At 48.2% G+C, this 9106-nt stretch overlaps 1 pseudogene; it reads right to left on the reverse strand.

The window, feature by feature from the left end:
• Nucleotides 1–3004: 3004 nt before the first annotated feature.
• On the reverse strand, nucleotides 3005–3951 carry LOC119357666 (annotated as a pseudogene).
• Nucleotides 3952–9106: the final 5155 nt, after the last annotated feature.

Genomic DNA, 9106 nt, shown 5'->3' on the forward strand with positions numbered 1-9106 from the left:
TCTATGCACACAGGTTCACCAGTCAAATCATCATAGTAATAATCGAAGAAAATGACCGCGCAACTTTTCCAACCGACGAGCAAGCGATATCTATCCCGTTCACCGCGAGCCAGGAGGTCTGGACCAGGAACTATTTTCCCTGACAGTCACTACACGTTATCGTGTCATATGGGACCAACAGGATAGAGGGGCGAGCAAGCAACGGAGAAAGTTAATAGTAACAGCCACTGGTGCTAGATAGGCCTCAATAATGCAGGAGGAAAGCAGCAGCGAGTCGCCACCTCGACCCTCGTCCCCGTGAGGAGGACGAGCAGCAGCAGCGACGGTTCCTGCGCGCCACACCACGGGAGTGCAAAGGCGACATCGTTCTCGCATCTCGCTTATCCGCTGCCGGTGAGTGCCGTCCTGCCGGGGCCGCTCCCAGCCACGTTTTCTCCTCGCAGCGTACTTTGATCGCGAGATGGAGATGAAAAATTCAGCCGGCGACGCCGATGTCTCGGGCAGCTGGCCGCGCGCTCCTCCTCGCGATCCCCGGGCATGCTCCAGCCACCGGATTTGCGTGGCGGGTGGTTCCTGTGACCTCGCGCGTGTCGCGACCGGCGACTCGGTGTTGTTGACGGCTCTAGTGGTGTGCAATCACGCAAGCATGCCATTTTTTTTTTCTAAGTCATAAACTGTCAAAATAATATACAAAGAACATAAGAAGTAAAAGAAATATTCAGATCCGTAGACAACCCTGGCAACAATTACAAGCACTAAAGTGAGCTGAATGTGCGTCGCCGTTATCGTCCCCCTCTCAATGAAGCCGGGCAAACATGCCATTTGCTTCAGCACCACCACCGTTTCTTGACCTTCTTGCGGCCAAAACGTGAAACCGTGCAAGCTTACGTAGAAGAAATACGAGCGACGTGCCTTGGCCGGGCGGCGGGCGTTCAGCCTTCCCCTCGCGGTCTGCACGGCCGTCTGGCGAGCCGTGCAGTTCACCATGTACCTTGCCGTGCTGCATGGGGCCAGCTGGCTTGGCTTCGCCTGGCAAGTTAAGGTCCTAGCTAAGCTAGGCCACGAACCGTGTGTTGGCAAGCTAAGGTCCTAGCTAAGCTAGGCCACGAACCGTGTGTTGGCAAGCTAAGGTCCTAGCTAAGCTAGGCCACGAACCGCGTGTTTTTCCCGTGTACGCGTGGGGTACCGTGTTGTCAACGCACACACGAGGCCCACGCACGCACCGGCGGCCGTGCTGCGCAAGCGCGACGGTTGATCGTCGGATCGGATCGCCGCTCCGGCGCCGTGTCCACATGATGTTTTCTCTGGCTCAGCTGCCGTCTCCGCGATGAGTGGAGCGCGCGAGCCCGCGGCGTACGTTGCGACCACACGATGCCGGCCGTGGTCTCCAAATCAGATGTTCACGTCCGAGTCCTGCCACCCGCACACGCCTCTGGAGCCTGGACCTCCAAAGTAATTTGTGTGGTGCGTGAATTCAGCAGTCGCTGCCTCCGAAGTAATCGGAGATTCCACTAAAAAAAAAGTAATCCGACGACGGCTCGCCACCGCGTGGCCTTCGTTTCAATCTACGTCCGGCGGACGGCGTCGCCGTGCGCCGCGGGTCGATCACGGTGGTTCGCGTCCGTGCGGTATGGCTCCCCTATCCCACAAGGATCGTAGCCCGTTCCGCTGCGCGCGCGGATAAGACTAGTCACAATAAGGAGTAACTTAGAGTAGTAACATGCATCACTTCATTTATTAGGTTGTAAACTCATTTTTTTATCTGTGTAATGTAACTTGCTATGTTATCACATGCTTTTTTTATTAATTACATATTACATCATCTATTTTGTCTGGATAAGTGTGATGTTATCGTCTGTATTACTCCTACTATGGATAGTCTAAGTTCGCGCACGCAAAGCCGCCCGAACGGCCAATGCATGGCGTCGACGTGTCAAGGCGTCGAGCCCCGCCAGACGCGGGCTAATCTAATCATTGCCTTGGGACTAGTGCCCGTAGACGGGGTGGATAGGGACGTCCTCTGTCTTGTTCGACGATAGCATCTCTACTCCTAATGTCTCAGTTGGTAGGTCGCGTTCCGGGTTTCATTTTCGTCCCACCTTACCCGGTCTTTTTTGGTACTTCTTTGGTACTTGCTCCCACCTCCCGCTCAGCCGAGACGGTTTATTTTCGTACTCCCTCCCACCTTCCAGGTAGTTCCCTCCACGCAAAAAAAATCGAACCAACCAATCTCTACTCCTAATGAAGCAGTTGGTAACCTCGTACGGTTTATTTTCGTCCCACCTACCATGATTTTATTTGGTACCTGCTCCCACCTCCCAATTTTGTCGGTTTTTTTCGTCTGTTTTTTATTCACCCCCTCCCACTGGCCGGACAAACCCAACGTTTATTTGGTAACACAATGAACTCACATATGGTGATTGATTTCTTCTTTGGTAACCCAACTAACGGATGGTAATCAATCTTCAAATATCAAAACCAAACATACAAGGCAACAATTAATTCATTTTTTTCTGACCGGTTATTTTTCGTCTCCCCTCCCACATACCTTTTCGCTTCACCGCTCACATTAACTCATCGGATTAGTTACCATATAAAAGAATTAATCACAATCAATCAAGCATTGATGGGATATTTCCTTACATTGATGTGATTTTCATTTCTTATCATGAATCATACACGTCAAAAAAGGTACAGTGTGCGAGTACCGTGGGCACATGCCCTACAAATCCGAAAATGCCTATAAAAATCAAATCTAAATCAATCAAGCATTGCTGGTATATTTTACTTGTTTTGATGGGATTTTTGTACACGGTACCATTAACTCGATCCTCCCACCGCTGCCCTCCTCACGAGCCTGGATGGCCGATCCTCTCGACGTCTACCCTCATGTGTCCTCGCGCCGCCATCATCTTCTTCTCTCCGATCTCCTTGACTAGGAGGACTCCTCTGTGCCCCAGGCCCTGGCCGACACCGGCGACTCCTCGGTACTCCACCCGCGCCATCACATCCGACGCAGGCGAAACTCTAGCTGATGCCACGGGATCCACATCCTACGCTTGTCGGCCATCTTCCACTCCGGCTGCTGCGTGGTGCCGCCACTGCGGGAGGCAACCTAGCAGGGGCAGACGTAGCCGTCCTCGTGCAGCCCGACCCATGCGTCTAGCTCGGCGGCGAAGGAGCCTTGGCCTCTGAAAGGCAGCATCCACTCCCCATGGCGCCTCCACTTGCAGCTCCTGGTGTCGACGGAGTACGTGCCGCAGACCGCCCTGCTCCACGAGGACACGAATATGGTGCGCCCGTCCGGGTGCAGCGCGTAGGAGAAGATCATCTCGTCCTTGGTGAAGGGCGTCGGCATGCTTTTCCAGGACCAGTAGGTGGGCAGCAGGTCGTCGTCTTCTGTCGTCGGTGGCTTCGCCATCGCCTCGAAGGACACATACCACTCCATGAAGTGGAAGGCGAACCCGTACAGCGCGTCGCCGGCGCTGGAGGTCAGGAAGGTGTTGGAGCCACAAAGCAGTGCGTCTCGAACGGGAGGGCCGACGGGCAGTCCGGTGGTGTCAGTGTCGTAGAAGAGGGTTCCGGCGTGTATGTTGCTCGTGGCGATGATGTTGCTGCCCAGGGCTGCGAACTACATGGCATGGCCACGCTCAGGTGACACTAGCCGGAGGATAGGGGGGCGCTGAGGTCGGGACTGTCGGCATCGTTCTTGCGGATGGTGAAGCCCTTGTGCCAGTCGTCTAGAACCAGATAGAGGCTCTTCTCCTTGTTGCCGCTGCGGTCGCGGTAGTAGTTGGGCTCATCCTCCTCGCCCTGCCTTCTTTGCTTAGACATCCCGCCCCCGACTGACTGAATTCTGAAGTATATACCAGAAAAACACGTACGCAGACGAAAACACTCGAATAGATTGGACGTAGCTGGCTAACCACGGTTGATGTAGTATCGATCTACTAGAAGCAACACGGATACGCGCAAGAAATTGATACACACGGGCATGCCTCGTGCCCGCTGATCTTTCTATTGGTCTCTGGGTGTACTGTTTATAGGGGTGCAGGGTAATACGTATATATAGCTATAGCTAGGACTTGCAACATAACCGATTCGGGACGGAACTACTGATCCTACTTGGTGATGGATTCCTGCACAAGCCGGACATGAGACGTGCTTTTTTTCTTGAGGGAAACGCCGCCAGCGCGGAACCCTAGGGGCAGGGCGCTAGGATCCCCAAAGCAGGGCGGGCAGCGAGGAGCGGCGCAAGGAGGCCGTGTCGGTCGTTCCCGCCACCAGCGCTAAACTCCAGGTATTTACGTTCCGTGTCCTCCCCGCACTCTACGCTGATACATCAGCGAGGAGCTGACGGTGGAAATGCTACTCCTCCCCGAACTCTATGATGCTTGATTCGATCTCGTGGAATGGAGCCATGACGGTGGGCAAGACTACTGAGTTTGCTCCTAACGCCGGCTTGGGCGATGGGTGGGACGAATGCGAGCAGCGGCCAACGGCGGACATGGACTCAAGCCAGCACAGGTCCATGGCGATAGAGGAGAGACACCACCCACCACCCATCGATGCAGTGAGGAGTGTGGTGTTCTACAGTATGGTAATTGGTAAAAGTTTTTGGTCCTATAATATCAGAGGGAGAGAGAGAGAGAGAGCATATTACATAAAAATAACGCCGAGAATTTAGATGCATTGTTTGTCACGGAGCTGTGACTGGCCAATTTACATGAAATTAATTCCCTTAGTTGTGGTGGCAAATATAATACACCTAATCCATATTGTTATGCACTAGTGTGTGTGTGGGAGATAGATGGATTATGGTCTCACACCCAATAAGATGGATATGTGCGTGTGTTAGAGAGAGAGAGAGGGGGAGAGGGGGAGAGACAGTGAAGAAGAGGGACGAAAAGAGTGTGTGTGTGAGAATTTGATGGTAAAAAAGGTCACCAATGTCATTTGATATGTATGAGAATATTAAATGTAATATTAACACGATTAATATTAAACTCTTAAAATTACGAAAATGTTACCCGTTGCAACGCACGGGCGTTCTTCTAGTACTCTATAAATTTGGGATGGGATTAAACAAGTTTAGTTTTGCGTTTTCGAAAGGGAAGACCGGCCAAATCGTGGAGTAAGCAGCCGTGTTGTTTACGCAGTGCCTTCTTACTAGAGCGTGCGTCATGTGTGTAAAAGCATCTTCAATAGTTTGTCTATATGAATGTCTATACTTGTTTTCCATAACGTGACCCAAAAACGGGCGTTTAATAGCTTGTCTATATGGTCGTCTAAATATACACATCCTTTATATCGACCTCGACAATGCCACGCCTGGACAATATGAAGGCGTTGTCTAAATTTAGTTGCAGTCATGATTTCTTCCTCTCCCCAGCGACGACCCACCTATCATGGTCCCTGTATATAGACATTCTGATGCAAAACTAGACGTGTATATGAGAAAATATTTTTAGACCATTGTCTATATAAATATATAGACATTCAAATATATACATGCTATTAAGATTCTCTAACATCGACTAGGGCTGGGTGCGAATGAATCAACGCGGTGAAACAATGCATGGCTTAAAGTAACATGGGTACAGTCACTCGTTTACTGGCTCGCCGCAGTTGGTAAGCTGAACCAAACGCCACAAACAAACAAGACGAGGCACTCAAAAGTCGTACGAATAGATAAAAGCAAGCTGCATCTCTACTTCAAATGAAGCAGTTGGTAGTCTCGCTTTCAGGTTTTTTTTCGTCCCACCACTTTCGTCCGTTTTTTTTCGTAGGTTAACCGTCATAGATTTTTGTTGTCGCCTCCCCCACTTCATCGGTTTATTTTCACTTCACCCTCTCACACAATGAAAAAAACTGAACGGATCAGAACTTTCCATACTGATGCAAATTATTTAGTAATGTCTTTATGTAAAAGAATCAATCACAATTAATCTTCATAACATTTGTTTCTTTTCGAATCACGTCCATAACTTTCCTTCCTTGTTTGGGCAGAAATTGTTTGGTAGCAGAGATTAGGAAGCTTCCTATGAGTGTAGTAATAAGAAGTATTCTTTTTCTTGATGATTCGTTTCCATGCATGATGATAGTAAATTAGGCCAACATTCACCACTATTTATCAACGTCATCAATCGTATCCATTCCTACCAGTTTTAAGGGAATCTGCTTGCTATGTCTTTTTTAAGGGGAACCGCTCGCTAAGTCGTCGTCGCATGTTATTTTCACAAGCAATTTCCCTAAAAAAAAGGCGTGGGTATTGGTAGTTGAACGCCCGCTAGGTTTTCCGCCTGTCCCATCCTCGCGCTGTGCCGCCGCCACCCGCCGAATTTCCAGTCACCCGAGCCCGTTAACTTCGCCAGCCATCGGGTCGACTGCCCCCGTCCCAAACCCCCATCCCCGAGCACTAGCTATCGCCGCGTTGCCGCCCCAAACTCCACGCCACCGGGAACGAATCAAGCGCCGTCCTGACACCGCCGTCGCCGGCCCAGCACCTCCAGCCTTGCATGGACAGCTTCAATGTGCAGTCTCCCTTGCTGTCTCACCTTCTGCCAGCGCATGCAGCGGCGGGGTTGGACGCGTGCGTGCTTGCTAGCTTGCTCTCCGTGCGTACGTACTTGCTCTGCGTGCGTCGCACCGGCCAATGCGCATGATGCGTGTGTGCCTACTTTTCTGTATGTGTATGCCAGCGTGATGCGTGTGTGCGTTGCTGTGTGTGTATGATATAGATGGCCCGAGTGTGTGCATGCTGTGCTCTGCTCTCTGCTGATCTATGTGTTGGTGCTCCTGCTATATGTTCATGCCATACAAATGAAATTTCTGTTAATCTTCTGACATGTTGAGTTGGTTCTCTCTGTCTTCTGAGGAGGTGAATGCAAAGCAATCTATTAAGCCAGGCACTATTGCTGAGCTAAATTGACAAAAAAATATTGGTAGCCATAGTTGTAGTTTAAGTAGTAGCGAGTTGTCTGATATGTATGAAGAGCCCGTTGCAACTGAGCCTGTTGCTAAATTGACAAAAAAGGTCGCCAGTGTCACTTGATATGTATGAGAATATTAAATGTATTATTAACATGATTAATATTGAACTCTTAAAGTTAATGTGGCCCCGTTGCAACGCACGGGCGTTCTTCTAATTTGAGTAAGGACGCACCATGTGGAGTCCATCCGTAGATACCATCCATTATTTTCCAACGACCTAGGCTAGCTAGCTCCTGCGGCGAGTCGCCGATTTTTATGTGTTTCTTAAAAATATATTCCGTGGGAGATACTTCGACGGTTTAATATAGTACTACCTCTATCCTGATTTACTAGTCCCCTCGTATTTAGGGTCAAACTTCGATCATGATTTTAACTAATAAAATGTAAATTATACATAATAAGAATAGTATCATCGAAAACTATGTTCGAATACGAATCCAAATGATATAATTTTTCATGACATGCAATAACATTTTATATTTTGTTAGTTAAATATATGATCAAAATTTGACATAAAGTACAAAGGGGCCAACAAATCAGGACGGAGGTAGTATAAGCGAGGAGACCATGGTGGAAGCTGCATCGGTGAGCGCCACCCGTACTTAACCACCCGGAATTGATTCCAGGTGGTCGTGTCGGGCTCGAGATGTCTGATAAGAAGGGTGAAAAGATCTCAAGTAAAATACTCTGGTGCAAATTTCACGTGCCATATTTGCTGGTGCATCATATGCTTGTAGCACCAGCAAAATTGACATCGATTTTCCTTTGGCATGCGTGTGCACGACACCGCTTGGATGTAAACATAGCCAAAATGACGACGGATTCTGAAATAATCTTGGGGCATGTTAATCGAAAATACCTAGGTGAACATGGTTTCACATGCATCCACATGAATACTAAAAAATAATACTAGAACATTTTTAAAAGTCCATTCAGGATTAAAAAAAAAATCAAAGTAGAAACCACCGGCTCTATGTTCTGCCCAGGGGTGAACCATTAGCTCTGCGGTGTGGTGGCAAACTGTTTTAAACTTTACCGAAATGAGAACGGGTTGCCTCCACGTCCAGAACCTGTCAACGTGAACTTTTTACTGGGTGGTACGCATGCATGCCAAAGCGCTATGTAAAACAATGGCTTACAGTAACATGGGTACAGTCACTCGGTTAGAGCATCACTGGCTCGCACGTCAGTTCAAAAGCAGAAAACAAACACACAAACAAGCAGACGAGGCACTCAAAAGTCAGTTCGAATCGACAAAACAAGTTGCATTTCAGTAAGGACGCACCATGTGGAATCCATCCACAGTTACCGTCCATTATTTCCCAAGGACTTCCGCTAGCTTCTGCGCCGAGTCGCCGACTCTTCTGTTTCTTGACTTTTCGTCGGAGATTCTTCGGTTGTTCAATAAGAGGGGGAGCAATGGTGAAAGAAGCATCGGTGAGCGCCACATGCACTCCCTTTTATATTTCTTTACAGGGAATACGTAATTAATCACCTGGAATTGATCCCACGTAGCCATGTCAGAGCTGATATCTCTCTGCCAGGGGCGGAGCCAGGATTCGGGCATGAGGGGGGCGAGAAAAATAATAATGGCTTAAGGGACACAATATAACTATTTAGCCTCAAAAGCAGCATTATGGATGCACAGCAATATATATTTGATAACCCATTTGATAATACTAACAAGATACAATTTTGTTGGTTTAATATTAGCTTTAGCATGTATGTACGGATTTATATTTTTGGTAGCATGATATTTGAGCTGAAAGTACGCCTTCTTATAAAAATAAATCTACTTTAGCTGTATCCCTCCTCTTCGTATATACTCCAATCATTGAAACCTTAAACAAAGAGTGAAATTAGCTTTCGAAATTGCAAAAAAAAAAATAGCTTTTGAAATTGTAATGTTCCACATATAATTTGCAGATCAAACCACTAATTCACCAAGAATTTAAATTTGTCATGTGTGTTAGATCTGGCAAATCCACCGGCAGTTCGTTGTTGTACTACTACTTTGGTGACATACCTTGAAATTGATGTAGTATGATGCGATGCCAACATCAGTTGATGAAGCAGCCGAAGATTCAATCACCGGAGTAGAAGCTTGGAATGC

This window comes from Triticum dicoccoides, chromosome 2A, assembly GCF_002162155.2.
Source record: "Triticum dicoccoides isolate Atlit2015 ecotype Zavitan chromosome 2A, WEW_v2.0, whole genome shotgun sequence".
Classification (NCBI taxonomy): Eukaryota; Viridiplantae; Streptophyta; class Magnoliopsida; order Poales; family Poaceae; genus Triticum; species Triticum dicoccoides.